We start from the raw sequence: 15440 nt of genomic DNA, 5'->3' as shown, positions 1-15440 counted from the left end.
TTCGCTTGAGGTCCTTCAGCTTTTGTGGATGCCTTAATCTCTGAGTTTTCTGAATTGGGCTTTGCTTGAACTTCTTAGCTTCCTTGCTTGCCAAGGCTGATACTGACTTGTCTGGTTGCTTGCTTTGCCTAGAGCTTTTTAGCAGGCCTCGATCTAGTGGAAGCACTGTGATAAGTTATGCAACTTACCACTATACTGCAACGACTGCTCCCTTTGTAGCGATTCTTGAGTCGAACTAACCTGTGTTCACTTTAGCACACAATCTACAAAATTCTATTTAGCTGGCAAACTTTTTCACAATGAATGCAGAAATCCTTGATGTACCTTTGACGGCCACACTTGTTCCTTGAGCACCTTCCAGCGGGTGACCAATGGTTTTCCCAAAAGATAATTTCAATCTGCTAACTTAGCAGTCTTCAAAAACCGTGACCGTTTTCTCACAATTCTTTCGAACTGTCTGTTTTAGACACCCCTGACTTCCGAATGCATTTTGAGGCCTTAAACGATGTTTTTTTCAAAGTTGAACTAAATGGTAGCCGTCGGCATACATTTAGTTCAAGTTCTGCTCTAAGATCTGTAGAGTCGCTCTCAAGCTACGTGTTGATATAAAAACTTTTCTGATCCGATACCGTTTGTGAAAGTTATGGCCAAAACAGTGAATTGCAGTTTAGAATGGTCAAAATGAGTCCAAATTCAATTTTGAAAGAAGATTTGGGATCTCTGTGACACTGTGAACACTCTTGTATGGTCAAAATTACAGTTGGACCCTAAAACTGGCCTGGAGACATCCTACGCGTAGGATGTCTATATGCTCAGAATTTAACAAAATTTGGTCCAGAGACTCCCCTTAAGTCCAGCAACACAATGGTATGCTCAGAATTTCATTTGGGCCTAAAAATGGCCTTGACACATCCTACGCGTAGGATGTCTTTTTGCTCAGAATGACTTGAAATTTTCACCCCAGCTTCTCCTTGATGTCCTGATCGCAGTGGTGTGCTCATAGTTTGGTTTGGAGTCCTAAATCAAGCTAGAGACATCCTACGCGTAGGATGTCTTTTTGCTCTGTTTCACCTCAAACTTGCACTGTAGCTTCCCCTTGATGTGCTTAACTCACAGCTATTTTTATTTTTTGATTCTGACACCTATAGGTTGGTCAAATGATCAAGAATCTGTTCCAAAAGCCTGATGTCTGTTTCTAGATGAATTCCTAAGTCAAATCAATTCCAAACTGGACCAAATTTGACTAGGAGGCTTGCCTAAGGCTATACAACACCCTGCTATGTCCACAGTTTGAAGTTTGGTTTCAGAATTATGCCTGAGACATCCTACGCGTAGGATGTCTAACTACTCAGAATTGCCCCAAATTTGAACCACAGACTCTCCTTAAGGTGCTGATCACTGTGGTATGCTCAAAATTTTGTTTAAAGTCCAAAATCACATAGAAGACATCCTACGCGTAGGATGTCTTTTTGGCCTGTTTGACCCCAGACTTGTCCCACAGCTTCCCCTTGATGTCAGTAACCTGTCAGTAACCCAGTGGTATACTCAGATTTTGGTTTGGATTTCAAAAGATCCCAATTTTAGCTGTTCTAGTCTTTTTCAATCAAAAGTGATAAAGTCTGCTTAGGACCCCCTTTTCTTCCCCAAATGAGATGAAAACTCTCTCAGTCACTCAATATATCATGCAAATCATGCTCCTGCAGCCATCCTATGGTTTTGGTCTTGGAATAATGCCTTGGCACAATTTCGGTAGGATGTCTGGCAATTTCAGTCTATCTGGCCTTATCCTGTCAAGATATGGTCAAGTTCCCCCTTCCAGGTGAAAATAGGGTAAAACCTACCTTCTGAACACACTGGTCAACTCAGAATTTAAAAATTTCCACCAAATCACCCTGTAGACATCCTACGCGTAGGATGTCTACTGCTGATTTTTTGAGATTGAAGTGTCCCTAATGCTTCCTTATGCTCTCAGCAAGTGCAAGTATGCTTCACAATTGCAAAACCATGCAAAAATCACTCATTTTAAGCCTTTTCTGAATTTTACATTTTCTAACTCCGCCTTTTGGCTTTTGGTCAACAAAAATAGGGAAAAACACTCAAGTCAATCTGTAACTAGGGTAAAACCTACCCTCTGAACCCACTGGTAACCTCAGTTTTCCCAAATTCCCTGCCAAAAGTGTCCTGGAGACATCCTACACGTAGGATGTCTACTGTCTTAAAATGCAAAAAAAAAATTGACAGTAGTCCTCCCTATGCTCTGTAGAGCTCTCAGCAATAATCACACAAAATTTTGGACTTCAAATCAGTCTCCAAACACAATTCACTGTCTTTCCTACTTAGCATTTCCCACTTCTCTGATGAGCCTAACAGCAAATAAGACATGCATAAAGTACTCTATATCAACAATCAAGATATCCTACTTACCCTACTCCTACTCATCATGTGAGATGGTGATTTTGATGTCTCGGTTGCTTCCTGACCTCACACGGACTCTCAAGTCAACCTACCACCACATCTACCACTCCAACTCCTACTCTCTACACCACAACCTACTACTACCTAATACTACCTAAGACGAAGGATCTAGGCCAGACACACGCTCCCTAGACTCCCTCTAAGACCAAAAGAGTCCACCACTCTCCAATCCTTTCTAAAAGAATGAATATACTCTGGCAAGCCAGAGGGACCTCTATCCTCAAGGACTAGTGTCGGTCACCTACTTAGGGCCCTCGTCCCCGGCAGCGGCGCCAATGTTCGACGGATACGCCGTGACGGACGTCAGCATAGCGAGAACGCACCTAACATATAATGTCAACTGAGGACGAAGCTCGACCCGCAGGTGCGTGGAAGCAAGCAAAGGGTGTCAACCTCTACTCGACCGACTAATGACTACTTCCTACAGAGATATCAAATCTACATGCCATCGGTTCTGTGAAGGTGAGAGTCTCCTATGATGCTACCGCAAGCCAAAAGCCCATTAGACGTTCTCGAAACGTTACGAAACTTGAGGGATATCCTATCAACACCAATAGGCCACTCTCCCTAAGGTCCGTGACCAAAAAAACCTACCCAATACCCTCCGTGCAGAAAACGCGTAGGATGTCTGGCTGTTTTTTGCAGGTCGACGTTTCCAAAAACTAAAGTGCCTAATGTGTAGCTCTACTCGCTCTGATCGCGTGGATATGCTGAAATGCAAAAACGGACAACAGTTACTCGCCGAAACTCCAAAAGTAGCTCGCGGGTGAATCTGCCAAAACACAGACGAACGCGCGTGATGTAAGCATCAACGCGTAGCTCTCCTCGTGGGCAACACACTGCTGCTCTCTGATTGCGATTCCGACCACCGTAGCTCCTATAGCGCACAGACACACTCTCTCACTCTCTCACAGTTTCCCAACGACACGGCAGATCAGATTTATTAGAAGTCTCTTTACAAAGCTTTAGGTTTTGGCTTATATACTAAGCCTTAGAAAACCTAATGTCTGACCAAAATGACCTTATTTGTCCCTAGGCTTCTATAGAGCTTAATTACAACACCGTCAGCTGGCTTTGCTCATCCAACAAGCATATGTGGCCAAAATACAATTGCCGACTTAAACTATGAAGTTCCCGTAAACATTACAAAAGTGGCCGTAATGGCTCAAAATAATAATAACAGGATATTCGATGATGTCCATGAGCTTGTATCTTCACATTACAGCATCCATCTTCGTCTTCATCACTTCCTCAACATCTTTATTTGGAATCTTTAGAGAATCTTTGAGGAATCTTTATGGAATCTTTGTGGAAGCGTTGTTGAAAGATTGACCTTTCAACACGCTCTTTGAGGGATTTACGCTTTCATGAAGTGCCAGATTGGGAGATTGTTGATAGCTCGTTGATAGCATGCTTAGAGTGGGGTAAGGCCTAGGTGATACAATGGTTCATTGTAGAAATGATCAAGATAGAAAGCGAGAAGGAGTGTTTTCCAAGGAAGTTTTTGAATGCGATGTTTTGGGGCTCCCCCCCTCTTTGAAAGCCAATGGTGAGGCTAAAACGTTTATTAGAGAAAGACATCATAAGTTATACTTTGGGGTCAAGTCTCTCTCTCTCTCTCTCTCTCTCTCTCTCTCTCTCTCTCACACACACACACACACACACACACACACACACAAGGAATGTGAAGAAGAAGACAAAAAGGGAAAATAATATAGGTAATCATCTTGAAGTATTTGGCATCGTCTTCCTCCTCTCCTCTAGTGTACATTGCCTATTATAATCTCCATAGAGGGAAAATTAACCCAGTGCCTATTGTTTATGTCATGGATACAGAAGGACCCGTTTATGGAAATTTGTTGTAAGTTGTTTCTATTTCAATTATAAGCAGTACAATTATTGATTCTAGTTTGCAATTTGTGTTGTATTTCTTGTACCTTGAATCTTCACAATCAACCTTCCATGGCCAGTGGCCTTGTGCCTTCTCGACTCCTCTCCCAAACCACTTAACCGTTGACATTTATGATTTGACCACTTATACATTGGTGGTCTACGGATCCAAAAGTAGCTCAACCTCTCTAGATTTTCCATGTCAATAAATTGATAGTAGACACTAATGGATACTCACTACAAGAGGTACTTAATAGTAGCGACGCTCGGAGTGCGACGCTCAAATGTGAAAAACCACGCCGTCGCTATAGGCGTCGCTAAGTTACTTGTAATTTAGCGACGCTCTTAGTGACGCCTATAGCGACGCCGTCAAGGCTAAAAAAAATAACTGAGAGCGTCCAAAAAGTTAGATCTTAGATCTGAGTTTTCGGCGTGCGCTCAAGCAAGCAAGGTAACGCGCTCTCCCTCTCTCTCTCTTTCTTCTCCACACAGACACACACACACACACGAGGAGAGGAAGGAGACCCAGGTATGCTCCTTCCCTCTCCTCACTCTCATGTTCCCTTCCCCTCTTTCTCTCTCCCTCTCTCTCTCTCTCTCTCTCTCTCTCTCTCTCTCTCTCACACACACACACACACACATTGTGTTTTTGAGAGAGAGAGAGAGAGAGAGAGAGAGATAGAGATAGATAGATAGATAGATAGTTATATTATCGTCCTGGGAGGTCAAATATGACCTATGGGACCAAATGAACATGTCACGTGGTGTGAGTGGAGTTCATAAGTGACTCTCGATGCTCAAAAATGGCTGAAATGAGCGTCGCAATAGAGAGTCCACATCATGGTTGGGAGAGGAAGGTATGTAGGGAGAGATCATGGCTGAATATATGGGGAAAAGAAGACCTAATGTGGTCAAAAGCTGAGCACTCAAGTAGTGTGTGGTACTCACTCTCTCGCACTTGACGAGGGCATAAGGTGCAAAGTCGATGACACTCCTCGCCAGTGCCCCAACGTCCTGTCTCGCAGTGTAGAGAATGGGAGCTAAGACGAATGGAGGCAATGGTGCGGATCGCACTCAACGGGATGGGCTCAAGGATGTAGGAATGGGTTCGGTTACCTCGTTCCGAGAAGAAGAGAGATTTGTAGTTTGGGGCAACGTGTGTGGTGTAATGGCTGAAGCGAGAACCTCCGGATTTCTCCCAAGCCGTGATACATTGGCGTTGTAAGAAGGCCTCATTAACTTGGGAGTCGATCGACGCATCCTTGACCAAGTGACATGCATCCCATCTTCCAAACCATTTCTTGATATCAAGCATGCACCCCGAACTTAGTATTTTGCTCTTGCATGTCTTTTGAACCATTTGACTTGCTTCATATGCGATTCTAGGAAGTCGATGCAAAGGGCTACGTTGTGTCTTACGCATGTACTCCACAACCCTTTGCATGCCCAAGACCTCAATGGGAAGCAATCCGGACTCAAGAAGTAAGAGCATGTAGGGTGTTTGTGTCTTGACTTGGAGAAAGTTGGTGAGAAAACGCTTTTGGACATTCTCAAACTCTTTCCAAGTAGACTTCCCGATGCTTCCACCCCACACCTCCACTCCATAAAGAAGCATCGGTGTCACCAATGTGTCAAAGAGGTACTTTTTGAGAGCCCAACACTTGATCTCTCCTGCATTGCACATGTTCTCAAATGCATAATAGGCCCTCTTTCCGGCTTCCAAGCGACGCATTGCACAATCCTTCCATTTATGATTGGATGGAACCTCAAGGCCAAGGTACTTGAAGTGATCTACCACTTCAAGTTTCTCATTGTTATATACAATGCATGGATTTTCATCATTGAGGGTCTTTACAAGCATAACCTTGGTTTTGGATCCATTCACGATCAGCCCGCTATGTAGGCAAAAGCGTTCCAAGACACTCATAAGCTTTTGTGCATCTTCTAAGGTATGTGCCAAGAGCACTACATCATCGGCATAAAGCAAAAGCATGATCACCGCATTTCCAATCTTAACCTCTTCTATGCCTTCTTGCTGCATAAAGTCAAGAACCATGCATTCCAATTCATCAATGAGTAGCCCAAAGAGGGTTGGGGAAAGTGGGCATCCTTGTTTGACACCAATAGTGCTTGCAAAAAATTCTGAAATTCCATCTCCCATACGTAATCGACATATCACTTTTTGGTAGATACGAAAGACTGCATGCATAAATTCTCTCGGCACTTGAAGGCTTTGCATACGTCTCCAAAGATTTCCTCGCGGTACCATGTCAAAAGCTTTCTTGAAATCCACAAAGCAACAATACAACTTTTTTCCTTTCAATCGAGACGCTTCCATAAGAACTCGAAGAGTGACAAGGTGATCAATAGTGCTATGATGCTTTCGAAAACCTGCTTGGCCAAGTGCACGTTTGCCATTCTTTTCAGCCCATTCACTTATCTTCATCTCCATGATACATCCAAATAACTTTGCCATTAAAGAACCAACCATTATAGTGCGATAGTTGTTCACATTGTTTACATCTCCTCCTTTGTGCAAAGGTTTGATCCAATTTGCACTCCAATCATGAGGCATGCCATACTGAAGTGCAAGGTTAAATATATCGCATATCCAATATCGTGTTTTCTTGCTTGTCCATTTAATCATTTCAGCCTTGACACCTTGAAGGTTACCTGCCTTGCGAGTAGCAAGTTTCTCAAGCGCGCGGCATACATCTTCAATGGTAAAGAAGGGAGACATAAACGGAAGGGAGCTACAACACTCCATCTTATCAACATTGGGTTGCTCATAGAGATTCTTACAATGCATATACGTATCCTCAAGAGTCAAGTCACCAAAGCTCTCAACGCGCTTGCCTTTTAGATTTTGCCAAAACTTGCCACATGCATGTGCTTTCTCTTGTGCTAAAAGAAGTTGTTTTTCAACTTCCCACCTTCTCCTCTTCTTTTGAACAAGTGCTTTGTATGTGTGTGAACATTCCAAGTAAACTTCTTTGTCTTTGATTGCATCCAATCTTAGCAAGTGTTTTCGGGCTTGACTACATTCCATGTCAAACCATTTCTTCTTGGTGCTACCCTTCTTAGACCTTTTGCAAGACATGTGTTTCACAGAAAAGCATTCCTTGGCACAAGAGAAAATTACTTCTTTGAAAACTTTCCACTTGCATTCTAATGTTGGGCTCTCTTGATGCTCTATCATGCTTAACATTTGGTCCACCATATCAGCATATATAAGTGCTCGTTTGAAGTCTAGACGTAGGTACAAATGATTCACATCATGATTGGAGGCTACATGCTCGGGCCGTTTACCACACTTGAGGTCAATACATAACATCCTATGATCCGATTCAGGATTCCATTCACCAAGTGTAAAGCTTTGTATGCATTCTAGAGTGGCTTCCGAGAACAACATATAGTCAATCACGCTAGCACCGTTGTGCTTTCTACATGTAAAGTCATTGGTGCCTTGCCATAGAGATACACCATTTGCAATGAGCATTCCGGTACTATTGCACATATGTAGAAGTGAATTTCCATAGTGATCCACTTCTTTTGCATCATTAGAACTTCGATTATACATGTATGAGTCATCCATTCTTCTTGAGACATGCGGCATGTCTACTTGTTGTGTGTCGTGTTGTAGCATATTTGTGCGAGCATTCATGTCTCCAAAAACAATGACTTCACCTTGATCCTTGTAATGAGCAATGTCTTCCTCTAGTTCAACAAAGGGCTGATCTCTATCCATATTCAAGCAAGCATAAAAGTTGGAGTCATAGTGAGGAATGTAGCAACCGGCCACAAACATGACTTGACCATTTGGTGGGCTGATTTTCAGCCATAAGTAGCGTTTATACTTATCTTCTTTGACAATGGAAACATCTTTCAAACCCTTTTTGGTCATACATGCTACGCCTCCTTGGCCTCTTCGTTGCTTTGCATTTTTGGCCCACATCAAAGAATGCACATCGTATTTGTCAAATCCAAGAATTCGTTGCGCATCATGCTCCCATGTTTCGACAAGAAGTATCACATCGGAGTCATTGGTAATCTCATCAATGCCAATTCCCGCATTCCATGGATACCCGTTACAATTCCAAAAGCTTATTCGCAATCGTGAGTTGGTCTCATAGATCATGTGTCCCTATTTGTTGGGTGGACTTGCATCCTCCTTAAGTGGCTTTTCTTCTTGAGGTGATACCTTAACCTTCTTGCTTCTTTCCTCATATGCTTTGCGAAGTACATTTTGTTGCATAAGAGTGCGATTCTCATATACATTACAACCTGTTCCTTTGAGGTAGATCCAACCATTGTCAAGGATGATCTTTCTCTTTACCTCATCAACCATGGTACATACAATAGGTCTTTCTCCCGAGCGAGGGACTCCTTGTTTTCCAACTCGATGTGCACCATAAGCCATGATTCCTGACATGCCAAAGTGTGTAGCAAAAAACTCTTCAATAGCAACTGCAAGAGATTGGGGTGTTTCCATGCTTTCCTCCTTGATTCCACGAATGACGATGTTCTTTGAGCGTTTTTGTCGTTCGTGCAATTCTTGAGTGTCCACATTCTCTACATTCTTTGCTTGGACAACGGCTTGCGTGATAGGAGATGTAGAAACCACATTATCCTTACATATATCAGCCCATGATTTGGATGCATTTCTCATCTCACATACATCATGTCGTATTGTATCTATTGTTTCCTCTTTCAATACATGATCACTCTCAACTTTGCTCAAGCGCTCTTTCAATACATTCATGTCAACAAGAGAGCGTTTACATTCTTGAACTTCATTCTCAAGATGCATCAAGCGTGTTCTTTGCATTTCAAGAACCTTCTTGAGGTGCTCATTCTCCACAACGAGAACTCTTAAAGTACCATTCTCCATTGCAAGTGCGCGCAACTCTTCACCTTATTTGTTGACGGTTTCTTGTAACGAGATCAAGTAAGCCATGATCATTGCTTCCGTTGTTGTAGATGATGTGGTTGGATTAGCATCCAAATTCCTTGGAGATTTTGCATCATTCTCCATGGCGAGTGTGGCTTTTCCACCCTTGCGAGTTTTGTCTGACATTGCCTTCAAGTCGGCAACAAAAATGCAAAGTTTTGACAGTTTTTTCAGTTCTGAGATGCTGTTACAGCAAAGCCTTCCATTACACAAAAAAAATTCTGTCTTTACATCAATGCGTAGAGGGCTTCGTGCTCTTCGATTGAGGCTATAGATCACCTAAATCGGAGTTCGGATGAGCAAGTTATGGTCAAAAGAGTGAACTGCTGTCTACTAGGTCAAAAAACGGCAGAGAGAGAGAGAGAGAGAGAGAGAGAGAGAGAGAGAGAGCACAAGCAAACAAAAAACGCATACACACATTGAGAGAGAAAAAGAGAGAGAGAGAGCATGCATAAACCAAAAACGCACACACACATGCATAAACAAAGAATGCACACACACATTGAGAGAGGAAAAGAGAGAGAGAGAGAGAGAGAGAGAGAGAGAGAGAGAAAGATATAAAACAAAGAGAGAGAGAGAGAGAGAGAGAGAGAAGAATAAGAAGAAGAAGAGAGTCTTAACATCGTAGGAAACTATCCCAAGAGACCTTAAAGATCTAGTCGACAGGAGTTGAACTCAAGACCTGTTATTCATGAGGGAAATGCCATAACCAATCTATCACACTTCGGTGATAGAAAAGTTATACCATTTTTCTCCTTTTTTTATTGGCGTGCACACACACCCACACACACACGCCCGAGAAGAAGAGAGTTTAATTTAACGTCGTAGGAAACTAATTAAAAAGACCTAAAGATCTAGCCGAGGAGGAGTTGAACTCAAGACCTGTTATTCAAGAGGGAAATGGCATAACCAATCTACCACACTTGGGTGATAGAAAGGTTATACCATTTTTCTCTTTTTATTCGCACACACACACCCACACACACACACACACACACACACACACACACACAAGAAGAAGAGTTTTAACATCGTAGGAAACTATCCCAAAAGACGTTAAAGATTAGGTTAGATGTAGACTTACGTTAAATTAAATTTAGGTTTAGTTAAGTTAAATTAGATTAGATTTAGGTTTATTTTTAGTTAGATTTACGTTTGATTAGATTTAGGTTTATTTTCGTTAGATTTAGATTTACGTTATATTAGATTAGATTTAGGTTTATTTACGTTAGATTTAGATTTACGATATATTAAATTAGATTTAGGTTTATTTACGTTATTTACCTGTTATTGAAGAGGAAAATGACATAACCAATCTACCACACTTGAGTGATGGAAAGGTTATACCATTTTCTTCTTTTTATCGTTTAACATAAAGTTAGATTTAGATTTTCATGTAGGCGCAACTCAGAGAGCCGCCGATGCTTTGTTCTCAGATTAATTCTGCTGGGAGAGACCACCTCCTTGATGGGCAAACTGGAGAAAGCTTGCAGATTGTCAGAGGAGGAGCACTCTAGATCTCGCATTGTAGCTCTAAAAGCTGAGAACAAGAGTTTGGTATGTCTTTTACCCTTCAATGGAGCGAATCACCACATGTTCAATTAGGTTAGATTTAAGATAATATTTTGGATTGAGTTTTTATATTAGAGTCTAACTTCAAGATTACGGTAAAAAAATTAGAGTTAGACGAACGGTGAAAAGATCTACTGTGAAAAGATGTTAAGATTTTGTGAAATGCTACAGCTAAAGAAGAGGCAAAGGGGTTTTGTCCACTACATGCAGTATCATGTAGACGTGGGTGTGTAGATTTCTTGTACCCACAAATATAGGCATTGACCAATAAAGACGAGATTATAACCCGGTGGTTCTGATCTCTGTTGCTGCTAGCCTTTGAACATTCCAAAGCTACAACCACCTTCAAGTTCTACGTCAAAAAAGAAAGAGATAGTTCGGATTCTTGTACGATTCTCCGTTTTGAACAATTTTGCTCCGTTTTGTAAAAACTCTGGCTCTCTAAGTACCTTCCATGTTGTATAACACTATTTTGATTTTGTGCTCACATCCTGGGCAATCCATGGCCACATGCAGCTCCACCACCTGGTCTTGCCTCATTGCATAAATTGCGTCATTGTATTTATATGCGTCATTGCGTCATTGTATTTAATGGTCTTTGCGTCCACTCCAGGTACGTATGCTCTAGGTATGTTCTCACAAGCAGGGACGACGAACACCTCTTCCTCTCTCTCTCTCTCTCTCTCTCTCTCTCTCTCTCTCTCTCTCTCTCTCTCTCTCTCTCTCTCTACTTGTCCATGTTTTCTACTCCAATCATTCAATATAAAGTTTAAATGTTCATGTGTTTAATGCAGGTATGGATAATGAGGAGTTTCTTTCTTCTTTGTCACCCCAACAGAGACAGTGGTACGTGGAGCGTCATCGCTCTGACGCACCATCGTGCGTTCCTACTCCATCCGCATCTCCCTCTGTTTCGGAGCATTCGGTGCGCTCCGAAGCTTCGGTGTCGACGAGACGATCTTCACACTCGTCTAGGCGCCAGTGCTCTAGTGGTAGCGGTGGCGGTTGTTGTGGGGATGCCGCCATCGATGCTTCGACACCGCCTCGTGTTTGACGAGGCTCTTTACCCTCCCCTTCTTTGCTCGTCCCGACACCAGCCACGATATTTCCATCGACACCAGGTTTTGCACGGCTGACTGCTGTTCCTAGGAGCTACACACCACTAGCTACTCCTCCAAGAGTCAATCCAGTGGACACTCCTCGCTTCAGGGCTCAGATCCAGTGGAGACACCTGACGTCCGTACCCCCATTGACACGCCATTAGAGACCCCTGTCGGGACACCCAAGTTCACGCGCCAGCAGCGAGAGGGCTTGCCTTACTCCGTCGACTTCAGCGGCGGCATCATCTTGGATGATGAAGGCAAGAAGGTGATTTCGCGCATGCGTAGTCTTTGCTCTCAGGTGTTTAGACACTACATACTAAACACCTGGAGTGAAGTACCGAATGATTTAAAAGACAGGGTCATCAGCATGCTTCATGAAGAGTTTCCCGTTCCAACACTGGATGACCGCTTCAATGAAGACGTGATGAAGATTCAAATGCGCGAATACTGCAAGCTCAAGCGTTCCGAAGTGCAAAAAGCAATCAAGCATGGGTGGAACATACCAGATTGGCTGGCCAAAGAAGATTGGAAGAATGCGAAGAAAGCAGCACGCGAGAATCCCGACAAGTGGAAGCAACAAAAGGAGGCAGCCAGAGCGCAAGTAGAGGTAGGGAGCTCGCACCACTTGGGGAGTGGCGGGTGGGCATCATTTGAGGCCAATTTTGTAAGTGTTTTCGCATTGCTCTCTATGTTTGATAGTTTAGGGTTTGGGTTTTTAAATTCTAACATAATGGATTCTTTGTATGTTTTGACAGTGGTCGATGAGATAGGACATGATCCCACACCGTACGAGCGTGAGTACGCAGGCAGGAAGGGCTTAAACGCCCTTATAGACATTCTGCGTTCTTGCGGTGGCATGGTTAGTATTAGGGTTTATTTTTTTCTATTTGTTGTATTATTTTATAAACGTCGCTATATGTTTATACTTACAAAAAGCTGTCTTATTGTTTTTTTTTGTAGAATCCGACAGATACGCCGCTTGGAAGCATGAGACGTCTGATTAGACGACGTCAGTTTAGCCATAGCTAGATAGCATTAGTTTCTTTTTGTCATAGCTTATGTATCATGAAACGACTTTTATACGTCTTTTTGAAAACCATGTATATTTTTTAAATAATGACAATGGTTTGTAACTATTACATTTGCAAAGTTTAACAATCAAGTGATTTTGCCTATGTGTACAATTGTCATTGATTTACTTTCATCAATTCACGCTTGTCACTTTATCTTTATTTTGCAAACAATACATACTCTGGATGATGGAGTTAATGGTTATATTGTCTTGTGGGTGACTATTTTGGGTCTATATCTACCTTTCCACTTTTTTTCAAAGGTGAATCAATTAATGAAACATTCAATATGGTTGAATGCCCTGCCACCAAAAAAATTTCCTCTCGGGCATCGCTATGAACGTCGCTATATAAGGCTCTGCAGCGTCGCTATAGATGGCTCTGCAGCGTAGCTATAATCGTCGCTATAGACATCGCTATGTAGCGACGTTTATAGCGATGCATATAGTGACTGTCATAGCGACGCTTATTGCGACATCCCCGTATCGACGCTGGTAGCGACGCTCTTAGCGACGTCGGGGGTTATAAAAACCCAGTGTATTTCCGTCGCTAAAAGCGTCACAAGACCACACAACCTCTTGTAGTGACTCCGATTGATTAGGATACTCTTTGTTTACAAAAGTCAATACATGTAAGCTGCTTATGCATAAATATCAAACAAACATAATTAGTTAGGTGCACTTACTCTTTTTAATTTGTTCCACCATGTTTTAAGTCGGTAATTCTTCTCCCCACCAAGAACTTCGTCCCCCACAAGTTTTGCAATTTTTCCTAAATATTTTTTAAATTATAATGTCAAATAAGACCCCACTCCTTGAAGTTTTGAGCAATCACAGACATGGAGCCCCCACTAGGACCTACCACAAAAACCAAGAAATGCCCATTAATCTTGAGATAGATGTCATTCATTAAGCATGGAGATACTTGTTTCCCAAGTGTCTAGAGTGATTGTCCTTATCTTTGTGTCTCCCACTTTCATGGCTTTCCTTCTTGTTCTCATCGGGCAGCACTTAAGTCTCTACAATCAACACAAGCAATATTCAAGTCTCTACAAGAGTAACAATCAACACGTGTCATCCAAAATTCAATTGTGTCAAACATATGAACCAAACAAGGACCAACATTGAAGTATTACCCATACATGTGGCTTACATGTCTTTGTTAATGTTATTCCAATACTTTTCTAGGATCTTTTAAGTGCCATAGTTTGAGTTTCCTAGACACAAACATTCAACAAAATTTCTCTCTCACACACACATACACATGTAACTTTCATATATGTCTTATTGTTCTGAGAATGGATACTTATGGGTATTTAACACTACATGGATGGTAAGTATAAGTTGAAAAGGTTTTAAGTAGGACATGGATAACAACTGATGGATTTGTTAACACCTGTAATACATATTCAAAGCTAACGAATCTTTTGTCTTGTTTATATGGATGCAGTTGAGGACTCTATCTTTACTTAGGATCTTCTTGGCTAAGCTGTTGTCCATCACCGTCAAACCTGGCCTCTTTCACTTCAGAGTAAGTTTTTCATGACTATCTTATGTACAAAACACTAGAATGATATCTTGTTCTCCCTATGATGTAAAAATCAAAGACTCGGTTGTTTTTGTGCTAATCATTGTCCTTTGTCTAAAGCCAATTGTCTTTTGAATAGTTATACTCTTTTGTGTATAAGTATAATTCTAAAAACAACAATACACTCTCACACACGCACACACACACACATTCTAAAAACAGTAACACACACACACACACACTCCTCTTTCCTTTCCCCTCACGGAGTCACTATGATAAAAAAAAGCCTATCACGTGGGTTCAACAATAGGGATTATTTTATTATATATTTTCTCACAAATTTACATACATAAGGGTGTTGGAAAAATGATATTGAGAAAAAAATTATAGATTGAATAGGAAAAGGGTTCCTTTTATTGGTAAAAAAATCATAGCTAAGAGGTTTTACAAATAGTGTTTGAACGCATGTGATATATAGATTTTACATATAGTGACCCCCTTGAGCCTTTCCCTATCTCTTTTTATCTCTATCTTTATGAATATGTCTTTGTTTTCTCTCTTTATTTCATTAAAAGTTGGCGAGCTTGTACATATACATTTACATTTGAACCATTCTTTCATTTTTGTATAAAGCTTGCACAAATTCAAAATTTGAGTAATTAACCCTTAGGTTTGAAAGGTTGCGTTCACACATGGCCACACACATTCGTCCCACCATGCATGTGGCCACTAGTAGCTACCATGAGCTCTTCCATTTAAGCGAACCCATTCTCAACTCGACAACACATTCTCATGCCACATGGTTACTGCAATGTGGGAGAAACTCATTGGCATACAAGGTTGTGTCTCACC

Source organism: Adiantum capillus-veneris, chromosome 19, assembly GCF_014529385.1.
Source record: "Adiantum capillus-veneris isolate H3 chromosome 19, ASM1452938v2, whole genome shotgun sequence".
Classification (NCBI taxonomy): Eukaryota; Viridiplantae; Streptophyta; class Polypodiopsida; order Polypodiales; family Pteridaceae; genus Adiantum; species Adiantum capillus-veneris.
The sequence above is the reverse complement of the archived record's forward strand: the minus strand, read 5'-3'. Positions refer to the sequence as shown.